The sequence below is a fragment of the Leptosomus discolor genome, chromosome 2 (assembly GCF_034619465.1).
Source record: "Leptosomus discolor isolate bLepDis1 chromosome 2, bLepDis1.hap2, whole genome shotgun sequence".
Classification (NCBI taxonomy): domain Eukaryota; kingdom Metazoa; phylum Chordata; class Aves; order Leptosomiformes; family Leptosomidae; genus Leptosomus; species Leptosomus discolor.
The window spans coordinates 64690942-64704979 of record NC_141392.1 but is presented as its reverse complement, the minus strand read 5'-3'; the positions used below and the strand labels follow the sequence as shown (position 1 = coordinate 64704979).

The 14038-nt window shown below is 42.5% G+C and overlaps 1 protein-coding gene across 1 annotated transcript in view; it reads right to left on the bottom strand.

Annotated features, from left to right (window-relative positions):
* SLC2A12 (solute carrier family 2 member 12) overlaps nt 1–14038 on the bottom strand; it is a 32989-nt gene that overhangs the window by 9097 nt on the left and 9854 nt on the right. The gene's annotated exons all lie outside the window — the stretch shown is intronic.

The window sequence follows — 14038 nt, the reverse complement described above, 5'->3', positions numbered from 1 at the left end:
TGATTGCGGAGTCCCTGCACTGTCAGTCTAGTGGCACTTGATGAAACTGTCATGGCTGCATGTAGGAGTGTGGTCGTGTTCACAAGAGCTCCCAGGGCCAGATTAATGATAGTGCGGTTTAGTGGAGCAGCGACAGATACACAAGTTCTTTGGATTGCTGGTGATAAATTCACTGTCTGCAAAGCTTGTGCAAATTTCAAATAAGAATAACACAGCCTGGCTATACAGCACTCTGAGCTGTAAAAGCAACTCTACAGAGATTTCTGAGTTTCCTGAGGAGCCCTCGGTTTGACCGAGTGTTCAAGTCTTACCCAAAGGCATCCCTATGGGGGGGAAGAGAGGCTCGGCCCATTCACTGATCCCAGAAGTCTAAGATGGTCTGTGACTTGTCATCAATGGTATCTTCCCTAACATCCTTCTCTCTTAAGCAATTTTTAGGCTATTTTTTACATTTCAGGTGGAGCTTGAGTGACTCTAGTCATACACACCTTTGTTATGATTGGTGTAAAATTCTCTCGCTTCACTTTTAAAGGTGTAGACTAGAAAAATTCAGAGCGCAAGCTCAGCGAGGGGTGGTCACACCTTGAAGGCGGGTAGCTCTTGGGATGGAAGTGTGTTTTGGTATTATAATGGTATTATAATGAGCAAAGTTCACCCAAAGGACAGTATTTTGTCAAAAAATAACGCAGTGTTGGCCCAGGGTAGCAACTATGCAGCTTATCAGTTCCATGGTACCATCAGGTTCCCATCCCAGCAGTGGTACCACAGAGCCTGACCATGGTGTCTTCACTCTGCTCCACCCTCTGTGCAGTTTCTGTTAGAGTCAGCACATCAAGCTCCACTGATGTTGCCAACACCCAAGGTCACCTGGGGAACTTCTGTGGAACGGATTCCTTGTGTACCACTGCACTCTGTTCTGTACCTTTCCTTAATGTGTGAACAATGCTGTACCTTTAATATAAGTCTAATTTTGAAGTCACCTGTAGCAATTATTCCACAATGACCCATAAAATTCCTTATCAGCACATGCCAAGTAACAGGTAGGGAGAGAACTAGCCACAGTACCCACACCAGCATGCCAGCACTGCTCAGGCCCGAAGTGCTGGAGCTCTGTGAGCGATTCAGGGACAGTATCAACTCTCACAAGGCAGAGGCTGTAGATGCAAACAGAGGCTTGGCAATTATTAGGAATGGAACGCTGAATGTGCTACTGAGCATGCCTCTTGTGCCTCTGTATTTGTCACGATGCATGCAGATTTGGTCAACTCAGAACTAGATGAGCCATGGAGAAAGGTGTGTAATGGGCTCTGCAAAGAGCAATTAAACAGATGAGGACTCTTCAGCTTACATAACGCAGGGAAACAGTTGAAGTGGAGACAAAGAGAGGAGAGGTTTTCGTTAAAGACACAAACCAAGAGAATCCAGGTGAAGTTACCAAGGGCAGCAGTTAGGTGAGGTGGGAGGATGTGCTTTTTCAGACAATGCATATTTCAAGTGTGGAACTCACTTTCACAAGATGCTTCAGACGTGAAAAATATTAGTAGGTTAAAATGATTAATGCTGGATGTCAAAACATTATTTCTCTGTGTGTGTGGAAAAAGGTCAATCAAGAACTATTGTTCACAATAGTAAAATAAATCCCCAGCATTTTTCTTGAAGTTCCCTAAACTACAGATAGGCAGAAGGACATGCTGTGCATGCTGCATGGGCCTTTTCTAACTTATTTTCCCTCTGCATCTGCTACTAGCTATTGTTTGAGATGGGGTAACAGATTGATTGAGTGGCCCTTTTGTTTGAGCCAACACGGCCAACTTAATGAGCTTTATATTTGGGCCGTAAGTAAAGGGGCGTCTCAAACCGTCGCATGATTTCTTCCTTACTTCCTTACTTTACAGCTATGCAGTAAATAAAAAAATAATTTCAAAAAATTCACAGACTTGCATCAGAGAAGCAAAAAAATCTGAGATATCTGAGAAATACTCTGAGCTTGAGGGTACTCAACATTCAAGTGAGGTACGTGAATGAAAAATGTCCTTGTTTTGACCTTATTCCTGCCAGGAGGCAGAAGGGAATTGGAAGCTACTCAGCAGCTCTCATTAATGAAATATTAAGTTCCCTTGGTATTCAGTTGCTGCTTAGCATTTTTTCCTTTCCTATACCTGAGTTGTGTGAGATCAAGTTCTTTATGGTGAGATTTAGAAAGTGACTGTTGCAATACTTGAAATAATTCAAGTTTCTGAGGTATAAACTCTGGAAAGGGATTAAGTGGACTTACAGCTTATGAGGGAAGTGAGCAGAAGTATGTAAGACTTTGAAAGGGAGGACTGGGTTGTTAGCAACACGAGGTCCAAGGGAAAAGAAAGAAGGGGTTATCCCACCAGTAATGCAGGCAGGCCATCTAAGAATGAGTAACAAATGATCAGCATTGGGGAAAGATGCAAGCAAGCCACTGCAAAAAGCTGCCATGAAAGGAAGCCAAAGGACATGGCTAATGACTGGCTCTGCCAAGACCAGATTTTTTTCCAGGCTTATGAAACCCCACAGGTTTTTCATTTACCTGATTTCTGGCTCTGCTGGGTATTAACACAAATAGCCAGATGGCCCACTACTTCTCACAAAAGGCCAGCATTTGTTTGCCTTAATTTCAAAGGGCACGTTGCAGGGGGTGGCACAAGCCTTCGCGGTGTGCGTGGTGATGAGGTGTGTACCCATGAGGGTACAGAGCACTGGGGCAGAGCTGAGATTTGGGGCAGAGGTGAACCTGCTGCTGTAACACACCAGTACTGTTCCGGCACTGCTCCCAGCACCCACACAATGCAACCTCTGCAAAGGCTTTCGCAGCAGCTCCGATGAAGGAGATATGGGGGGCTGGTAAAAACAAGGGATGCTTAGACTAGAAAGAAGAGATGGAGACAGGGAGATTGTCATTTTCCAAAGCAGATAAAAGAGATATGATGCACAAAAAGTGCCCATGGTTTTGTGCAAGAGGCCAAAGCAGATGATCATCGCTGGCGGTAAAAATCAATGACTCTGCTTAATGAGAGCCATTTGTCTCTCTGGCTCTGCCCCATAATATGAGACTGAAGTGGCTGCTCAAAATTAATAACTAGCAAATATGGAACGAATGAGCATCTATATAGCTTTGGAGAGCATGTAAGCAGCCAGCAGAGTGCCAACCTGCCAAGGGTCAAGTCAAACCCTGTGTGTGCACATTAAAAGGAGTGGAATTGCTCTATTGCTGAGAGACAAGGGAGTGAGGAGAAGCTTCAGCTAATGTCATGCCTCTGGCTGCATCCTGATCTGTGCGGGTGAACGTGTATGTATGCAATATGTACCTCATTCTGTGGCTTCCGAGGCACTTTTGTCTAAGCAGCTTTATGACTACTGGTTGCAAGATACCTGATACTGCTGATGATCCAAAAGGAGCTGAGGTGGTGTGCCAAATCTTAAATTATCTTTCTTTTCTTCTGGCACACTACATTTCTGTTTCTAATGGTTAATCCTTTAGGCTGACTCCTTGAAGTAACGTGTGTTAGGACAAGTGGGATTTAATCCTTTCATCTCCGAGGCTGTATCAGAGTACATAAAAATTGTTGTCCAGTATTTGTACTATTTGTATCACTATCTAATAGACAGGCTGAACACTCATGTATTTTTTTAAGGAACCATGCAGTGGATGACAGAAATCACCTTTCACACGTGTCTCCTCCAGTTTATGTTAGAGCAGCAGGAGGGTTTTGGGGGAAGAGACTGTGAGACCAACGCGTTACCTCCTTCCCCTTTTTTCTGGGCCACTTGAGAAGGAGGACAGTGAGATGTACTTCACCTCTGATTTTCCTCAGCCATTCTTCCTCCCTTAACCTTCTCACCACTGTGAGCTTGCATTTTAACATTTTTTTTCTTTTTACTATTGGAATTTTCTTCTTCATGAACTTGAAAAAAATGTAATGTCTGATATGGAGTTTCCTGTTTCATGCAAGATGTTCAATATATTCTTAAATTTATTTTCAGTAATCTTCAATTACAGTCCATTTTCAGCTTGAAAGAGTAGTCACAAACAAGAAGAACTTTCTTATAGACAGTGATTGCCATCTGAAGGATTACTGGGCAAGATAGATGTATAGGGATCTAGGGATGGTAGAATTGTCTTAGTTAATGTGATTTGTGGCCTATCTTGGCCGATAACAGTACTCAGAAGCAAATATATCAGTAGGATGCATCATAGCTTTGCTGTAGGCAGGTATGTAATAGCCTGTACCTCTTTTCAGGTCCCCTAATAGAAGTTGATTTGAACTGATGTATGAGATGACAGTTCTGTTTGCAGCTGGATTTCACAGCCACCATCTCCCTCTCTCATCCTTTATTATGTAGACACAAACTGTCTCATCAAGACAGAACAACTTGTAGGGCAAGCAAAAAGCAAAAAAGAGAGAGAAAAAGAAAAAAATAAAACAAACTTTCAAGGAAGAATGTGCTTATTATAATAAATCACATACTGCCATCCAAAAAAAAAAAAAAAAAAAAGCCTTTTAATTAAAACCTGAAATGTGTATTCCTGTTTGTAGGTGTTTATTTGTTCAAAATATTGAATCCAGGATAATCCTCTGAGGCATTTGCAGAGGAATGACTGCAGAAGCCAGAGGCTCTAATTCATGAGCAAGTTGTGCATGAATTAGTTCAGATTATCACATATTTCACTTCTAAAAATTATGGAGAGGAGAAATTACCCAGATGGGTGGGGTAAGTGAACCTGTTTTTCCAGTATGCAAGGGCTAATGTTGGTCCTTGACTAGCTGCACAGCAGAAAATAGGTGTTGGGACACAGCAATTGGGGGCAACTTAAGCCTTTGCTTTTGCAAAATAGAGATTTGTGTATATGCTTTAGAAAACTCCCAGTGGAAAGGATAAGCAACCTTGTACAACAGTAACTTATTTAGTGAGGGGCCTGCAGTGATCCTTTTTAAAAAAGCCCTCACTGGTCACTGCTGCTCATGCTTTGCTTTGGTTGCTGCTGGAGGGAGGCAGCCAGAGAGAAGTTGTGAAGGGTTTGGGTCTGTCTACCAAAAAGTGTCTTTTAGTTCTCCTTCTTTCATAAAAGTTTGCTGCATTTTGGGTTGACTTTCAAAGGCAACAGAAGCTGGGTGCCTTCCTGTGTCCCCTTTCTCTTTGAGAAAAATCTTTCTGACTTCCCTCCCAGAGCTTAGTGTGACACAGAAACTCAGATGCTATGGCTAGAAAGTCTCCTGACTTCATGCACTGACTTACCATCAGGCCATGCTCTCTGTACTTTGGCTGCTAGTCTGCACCTTCCTTAGCTGTGATAAGTTACGTGATTGCACTTTTTTATGTTTCTGGCATAATTATTTTCTCATGCTTTATAATATGTGTTTTGGTTTAGAGTGAAATAAAATGCTGTCTTTGCACTTGAAGTCCTACTGACAGTTCTAGTGTTTGCACAAAGCTGGCCCAAGATCATCTTGCTTCTAAAAAATTCCTCCCAGCCCTCTCTCCCAAAGGAAATTAGATTTTATGAAGCTTGGCATATGCCCTATAAACTTTTTTCACAAATTTCAGTGTCACAATGATCTTCTCTGCCAGAACATGGTCAAGGAAACAAATGTAAAATCTTTCATTGTCTTTGATATGGTTATCAAAGCTCACTCTTAATGCTTAAGAGTGCTTAAATGCAACACTTGACCTACAAAGTAAGAAGGGTGTATTTGGCTAATGTTAGGCCTTGATTATCATATGAAGGTTGTACAAGATGCTGGACTCACTTGACAGTGCACCACTTTACAGAAGGTAATGTCCCCATGGGACAAAAGAGGATTGTTAGGCCCAATTACTAGTTAGTATCACAGAAATTCTCTAGAATTTTTTATAAAGTGGGTCTGGAGCTAAAATGCTTCATTTTGGCTGATGGCTATTAACCTGAGTCAAACGTTAAAACTAAGCCAAATTTTAAACACAGGAGCTATTCCTCTCAAGCAGTGCATTTGTGACAATAGGTTTACTAGCATACAACTATTAGTAGAGATATATAATCCAGAGCACCAAGATCAGAATATTGACTCAAATCGCTGTTTAAGTGGAGCATAGTCCGCCAAAACACATGTAGTCCTCTACCTTTTCTAGGTAGGCCAAATTTTGTGCACAGAAACAGCAGATCGAACCACCGTCATTGCAGAGACACAGGAATATTGTCTGGGATATGGTGTTGTCACTCCCTCTTTCACAGTACCAAGGGCTCTGTCTTTCAGAAAGCAAAGCCCTTGGCCTGATCTGCCAAGACTTTCCTCATCCACATACTTAAAAAGTAAAGTTATGAGCAGGAACACAGATGTCAGTGAAAATACAGAACCCAGATTTCAGGTGTGCGCCTTGGTATATAGTTTAAGTTCAGTCTTGGGGCTGAACAAAGCTATTCTGCTCTTTGCAAAATGGAGTCCTAAATTCGTTAAGAAGAAGCTCCCACTGACATTGCCATGTCTCATTACTGCAAAAGCATTTTTTTCCCTATTATGACTTTTTTCACACCTAAAAAAGCCTCCCAAACTTGTAGGTTCTATCAAGTTAGATTAGATTAACCTGTTTGGCTGGTATTTTAGAGAACAGCTCCTGCAATTTGAATTCATATATTTCAGTAACCAACTATCCAAAAATACCTTAAATTGGCTTGCACTTCGCTACTGCTAATCAGCCTGTGAAAAGGCAAACCGATTCCTGGGTTAGCTGACGTGTTAACAAGGGGCTTCAGATAAGCCTTGTCTGGGGCAAGGAAATAGGGAGAAGCAGGCAATTCTCAATCCTTGCTTTATTTTTCATTTTGGCATGGCTTCTCTTTCTCCTGCAGCTTGGTAGTACAGACACAGTGTGAAATAAAGGCTACGTGAGGTACCATTCGAATAGCACAGGAATAATGAACTAGATAAATACTAGGAGTGTCATATTCAAACCACATGGATGCATGCATAAAAAGATGATTCAGTACAAATGAACAGTGCTAGGAAACCTGACATGAAATAAAGAAGCCAAGATAATTTTTTTAATTAACTAAAATAGGACTTTATGTACTGATCCTCAGTGAAACACGCACATTTCCAAGGTTTATTATCCTGGTTCAGATCCAACAAAGCATTAAGCACTTGCTTATTTTTGATCACTTTATTTAATTTGCACCACTATCTCCTTTTCTAGAGTAAACCACAAAACAATGTAAAATTGATACTTCTCATTTCTGTGAAATTTAAGGCCAGGCCTCAGCTGCTTTGCAAAATGTAGAAGCTCAAAAATAAAACGTTGCAAACAAATGTCGTGCAAGGCAATGTTGATTATGAATGCCTGTTAACATGAAATCCATGTGCACTATAAATTAATACTATAACTACATGTTTTGTAAAAGCCTGAAATATTGCTCTAATGTCAAAGATACTGATGTGAATTCTAGACACACCTATCTTTAACCAGTGTTTTCCAAGCTAGTGCAAGGCCATACAGCTACATTTCAAAACACAGAAACAACCAACTAAATCCATGGAGGGTCAGAATTTCCATATTGATAGTTCTCTTTCCCACAAGATTTTCTGGTTTCTGATAGAGCATTTGGTGGCCAAGTTTAAGTCCAGGAACATTTTGGGGCAGAAAAAAAGCAGTCCTATGCAAACTGGATGATAAGGGTGGCAAGAGATACGACCTCTGTGATTGAGTCCCTGGGCTGTTCAGTGTCATATGTGAAACCAGCTGCTCTGGGATTTGTTACAAATGCATTTAGTGACTGAAGTGAAAGACACAGAAAATGTTCTGCATTTAACGTGCTAATGAATCATGCTTTGACTCAGGTAGCTAGTTAATCTAAAAATCACAGAAGCAAAGTCAAGGGGACTAAATTTGTCTCCAGTGTAATTCTCTGGGCTTTAAGGGAATGTTCCAGCTCTGGGTTTTGGCTTGCTTAACCCAATAAAATACATAAGAAAGACTGCCACGGGCCATGTAAGATTGCATAAGAAAGACAGTGATGGATTGAAAGAGGGACTTGTTTCTTTCCTCACCTCCATGGATTTCGCTTTTCTTGTGAACCCTTGAGCTTTTTTCCATCCTATTTGATCCTTCTTACCTGATCCTTCTTCAGTCTTCCCCACTGTCCCTCACAGGGTTTTAAAACTGCATTTCAATAACTTCAACAACTCACAATAAGATATAGACAACACAAGTGTGTTTTCACATAGGAATAGGATAGGATAGGATAGGATAGGATAGGATAGGATAGAATAGAATAGAATAGAATAGAATAGAATAGAATAGAATAGAATAGAATAGAATAGAATAGAATAGGAATAGAATAGTTCAGGTGGAAGGGACCTACAATGACCATATAGTCCAACTGCCTGACCACTTCAGGGCTGACCAAAAATTAAAGCATGTTATATGTGGAATGCTGTCACGCAGTCTAATTTAGCTTCCTAATCACCCTAAACTCCCTCAATAGCCAGTGAGGAAAGGAGGGCTGTGCCAAAGGAGAGGTCAGAGAGCAGGGGTCTGAAAGTCACCCTTAGGTGAGGAGAATATTTCCCTTTGTGGATTATCTGAGGAATCTGGCTCCCACATCAGTTAAATTTCCAAACATGTTGAAACATCTGTTCCATTTTAGGTATAAATTAGCTCAGTTTTAAGGCATCTGTTCAAGCTGATACAAATTTAACAGTGATATACTCAAAATGGATCAGGTTTAAAGTAGAAATGGACATCTCTCATCCCAAACCAGACTGTCATCAGAAAAAATTTGTTCCCAAGATTTGCGCTCACTAGGGGCTTGCCTTCACTGACTTCCCTGCATGGGTTTTGATCCTCACAGGACCAACAACCCCCACAGAGGGCTCCCACAGCAACAAGATGGTGCATCACAGCAGGGCTTGCTGGAGAGCGCAGTCACTACCCTTCTTGAGGGGACCCAGGCTGGGGGACATGAAGCTGCATTGCCAGGTCCCTCACCATTTCATCAGCGTGAAACTAGTAACCCAAAGGGTGGCTTGGTGGCCTGCCACCCTTCCCTGCACTAGGATCATATGGGTGCTCAAACGTGGGGCCCAAGCATCCAGGTTAAAGCTGAATGGAAAGCAAAGATGAAAAAGTCTTTAGGAACAGGTAGCTCAGAAGGGAAGACATTTCCCTTCTGAACCTTGGCTGTGACACCAGGTTTTGTGATGAAGAAAGTGACTGTAGTGGCCACAAGCTGCTGGTTTGTTAACCCGTGTGGACACAAGCGGGGATTTGTCCGTCCGTCTCCTGTGCCTGCCCCAACAACTTTTAATCTGGCTGCTAATGTCAGCCAGGCAGTTGTATGTGCCTCTGCACCCACACACGGAGAGCAGGGAAATGTTAGGCGTTCCCAAATGCAGCAGGAGCTGCAGTCTGAGGTGACTGTGAGTCAGCAGCTGAGAGTGCATCAGGGAGACACCCTGGGGGGGACAACTGTCCCCAAAACTGCCCCTCATTTTGTGGGTCCTATGCTTGCTGTCCCCTGGTACACCATCCTCAGACGTGGTTTGCGTCCGCTGCAGGTCTGGACTTCACAGCCCTGGGCACTGGCGAGGTGCTCTCACAGCTAGCTGGTCCCTTGGTTTGTGGGTACTGTACCTACTTTAGAAGTTAAGATGAAACACTGCTGTAAATGGCATTCATGCAATTTTTTTCCAGTTTTCCAATCAGAAATATTCACCTGATGGCTGAGGCTAGCAGATGGCAACAGAGGGCATAACATCCCAGTCTGAGAAAGCTTCCCATGGGTATTTATTTCCACTATTTAACAGAGTTTAATCAATACCAAAGTACTGACAGTCCTACAAGCACCCACTCATGGGAGCTGTGCTTCGATGGGATGGTAACAGCTATGTGGAAAAGCAGGGTTTGAAGTAAGTTCTAAATCCCTCTTTCAAGACACTGTTATGCACTTACTTGTCAGCCAAAAATATGTTAAAAATATTTTTTAGATTTTATATCTATGTGGATGGGTATATGTGGTGCTTTTTGTGCCAAGCCCTGAAACGCAGAAGACATTTCTCCAGCTGCAGACACTGATCTGCCTTGGGGGTGTTGTGGCCACAGCTGTGTGTGTGCCAAGTGGGTTCTTAACGCTTGGGGCTGGGTCATCCTTGCAGCTCTGAGAAATGCCTGTGATGTCCTCCAAGAGAAGACCTCTGAGAGTTTGGCCCTTTGCTTTGGAGAGCTGCACAAAACTGGCAGCTGTTCTAGGACGTGCAGTAATAGAAGATATTCAGTCCCAGGTTGGCAGAGACACAAATACCTTTGGACTTTAGGCATCTAAATGGTTTTGAGGATGATTCACATCATGAAACTGCCCCTCATTCCCACTTGTATGTGCTTTTGTTGATTTACATCCGCACACTCATCGTGAACTGCCGTGACGTTGGCAGAGCAAATGTGATTTGCACCAGCAGATTGTTGCTAAGTTTGTTGGCCAACTGCCTAAACACCCTTGCAGTTATACAGAATCGTCTTTAAAGGACTGACAGGAGCTCTTTTGTGCGAGGCACCAATGCCATGCATGCAGTCCAAATGCGTGCATTCGAGGTCCTTCTCTCAATAAAAGTGCTCCTCGCTCCACAGCAAAAAATCCCTGTGATGTGCATGGATCTCCTCGAACTCCACTCCCACAGTATGCGTAAAGAGGTACTGCCCAAGTCTTGTCTTGCTCACTTGCTTTTTATTTGCTAGAACAAATTCAGACTGGGAAAACAAATACTCTGTTGGGTCCAGACTGAGTTTACATTACTTGCTTCTCAGCCTAGGACTTGTTGGAGCCCCTCTGATTTTTCAAAGCACCCCAACAGCACAGTCCAATAAAGAGAATTGCCTACAGACCACACTGTATCCCTGTATTAATGTGTATGCTGCTACTGCCTTTCTTTTGACTACGTATTGGTGAGATCACCCAGTGAAACCTCCTCACTCAGGGGATACATAGGAAAATATGGAGGGAAGTTGTCTCTATTTAGTCTTTGAGCTTAAATGGTGCAAAAAGAGATGATCAGGGCAGAGAAGATCTTTGGTAACAGGTGCCACTGACACCTGAATCTAAATTTTGTTCACTAGGTCCATGAGGAAAGCAAGCAGGGCTCTGGGCACCCACTCTTTCAAAAAAGGCTGGAGCTTCCCTACAGTTGGTAACCAAGAGAACTCTCTTGCACATCCAACCCCAAGGGTCCCACATTTACAGCTTTATTTTGGAAAACAAGTCTGATACTCCAGGAATCTGGCTTTTCTGGTTCCTGCGTCTTAGCACGTTGTATGACACAAGAGTGATGAGTGAAGGAGGTGACACCTCTTTATAAGAAAGGACCACTATTTTTTTCTCCTCATGTGGTTTGAACAGAGCATCTGGCAAATGAAATGCTCTGCAACTATTTCAGTTAACTCTGTGTCATTTAGTAAGTGGTCATGCGTGGTCGTGGCCTTGACTAGAATTTCTCCGTGTGTCCTTTGTGTTAAATTAATTTCCGGGGTCACATTGAGCTTTTAGCTTAGGTGACAAATTGATGATCTGCCTCCACACTGCATTCATCTCATTAGCCTGCACTCACTGCTCCCTGTGCAAGGCATAGCAGCATTTCTGTAAGACTCAGATTTCTCCTGTCCCCCCCACCCCGCCCTTTCAAATACCGCAGGGTCGAATGCCTCCCCTTGCAAACGTGCTGAAAACAATGAAGAGCCTCTCACACTCCTCACCCTTCATGTGGCAGCCAGAGAGTTTTCTTTTGGGCTCTGCAGGTATATTTCCCTGGTGAGAACAGTTGATCCTCATTTCATATTTCTGATATGCAGACAAAAGTAGCTCAAGACAAAGATGGGTGTCAAGTAAGTCCCCTTAGCTTATAACTGCCATGAAACACCTGTGCAAACACCCCTGGAGAGATGGCATGTGCTGTTCTACGATGCGATGCAACACTGATTTGTTGTACCTACAAAACGTCCTCATAATTGTGTGAAATTGAGTGTGAACAAGCAGTTGAAATGCAGTTCATCAAACATAATTAATTCAAAACAGAGCAGCAGAAATACTCCTTTTATCTTGCCTAAGGGTTGGTGATATAAACGCAGAGCACCCCAGCATCAAAAAAGTGACTAAGCAGATGCTTGCTAGTCTGTGAAGTCTTTTATAATGCAAAAATGGCTTTTATCTCTTACTGCCTGTTTTTGAGTGATCAATGCTGTGCTGCCTGGGTGCTTTGATAAATGGTAGTAAATATATTTAGCATATGTTTAGTTCATTAAAAAGTCCATCTACTTCATGTAATTTGGAGACAAAAAGAAATCATGGAAAAACACAACATTTGTAAGTGTCTGCTATGTAAATTTTGAATGTAACTAGCTCTTTGAAAAGAATCCCAAAAACAGAAGGGAAAAAAAAGGACAAAGTAATTAAAAAAAAAGATTATAGAGGTCCCATTCCGTGATCTGCCCTATGAAGAGTGTGCATTTTCCTAACGGCACTACATAGACTCTCCTCTATCCCCACAGAACGTAATGCAGTGTGGACTCAAAATAAAGTGAGTGAATTTGTTCGAGAAATGGACTTGGGTGGAGGGAAAAGAGCAAGATCCTCTCTGCTCTTTGTCCAAAAGAGGCTGATTTGTTCTTCGGATTGCAAATAGACACATCCCCAGCACCACCTTCACCTTAGCCAGCAGGATGAGCAGACATCGTGACGAGTATGAGATTTTGCATTGAAAATATAGCGGTGCGGGGGTTACAGTGCTTCTGTCCTCAGGCGCCCAGGCATCGCCTGGCTACAGCAGCCAGCAAGTGCAGCCTCAATGCCTCCCTCCCATTGCAGAGTAGATAACTAATGGTCTTGTCCAGACCACAGACCAGATTTAGAGATCAATAACATAAACATGTTAAAACTGTTTACTTTATATAAGCAGAGGGGCTTGGGTTTTTTTTTTTACTCTAAGAAAAACACACGGAGGAGAAGAAAGCTAAGCTTTTAAAATATATTTAAGGTTTGGACTCCAAGCAGCAGATGTTGAAGGCTGCATATGAGACACAAATCATAACCTCGCATTCCAATCCAGACTGTTTAACCACAATAGATCCTTTGCAGATTCCAAGAATCTCTTGATTCTCTGACCCTTGCATTTTCTATATGTTGCCAATTTTAACTGAACAGTGTACTTTTAAAGGCATGGAAATGTCTTGAAAGTACCTATCTTCAATTTGAAATAGCTGTATCTCTCCTAGACCTGGCCTTCACTTGCTACACAAACGCATCTCTTTGTTAGTTTAAATTGCCTCACCGTGGCTTTATCACACATGATTTTAACAAGCTGGAGCTAAGATGGTGCCTGTTCTTTCCCATTTGCTGTTTGAGAGCATTTGTGGTCTTAGTTAAGAAAGAGGACAGAAAACAAGCACGGGTCTCATAGACTTAACGAATTAGCGTGGCGAATACACCTCAGCTCTAGTAGCCCTCAAGGAAGCAGACGTTGTTATCATTAACTTCACGTTAGGACAACTCAAATGACCAGGAACCCATTTACAGCCAGGTCAGCAGGAAAGCAGCATTCAACAGGAGGCCAAGCCTGAACGTGTGCCCCTGCCTTGAGGGTCATTTAATGTGTGTTTGAAACACCCGAGTAAAAGGTCAAGTAACATTTTCTTTTCAGGGCTGCACCCCTGGTTTTGAATCTATGTCATCAAAAAAAGAATCCAGCTCCAAGATGGCCTGCAAGGGAGGGAATAATGCTGCAATAACAGTCAAGCTCGCTGGCCTGGCAAAGAATGCTTATCTCATGCTGCTCTCCCAGTGAGTAATGTTTAAAATAAACAAATACTGCAGGGGAATTGCTGTTAGTGCAATTGTTGCGTTGTATCCTTGTGGCAAGCTTTTTATCATAATAGTGCAGCAGGAGTACAGTGTGTTTGCAAGGCAAGTTTGAGCCAGGACACGAAAGCACATGAAGTCTGTTAATAAATAATGGACTCTGTGGATATGGGTTTTGCAGTGTGGCTTAAAAAATCA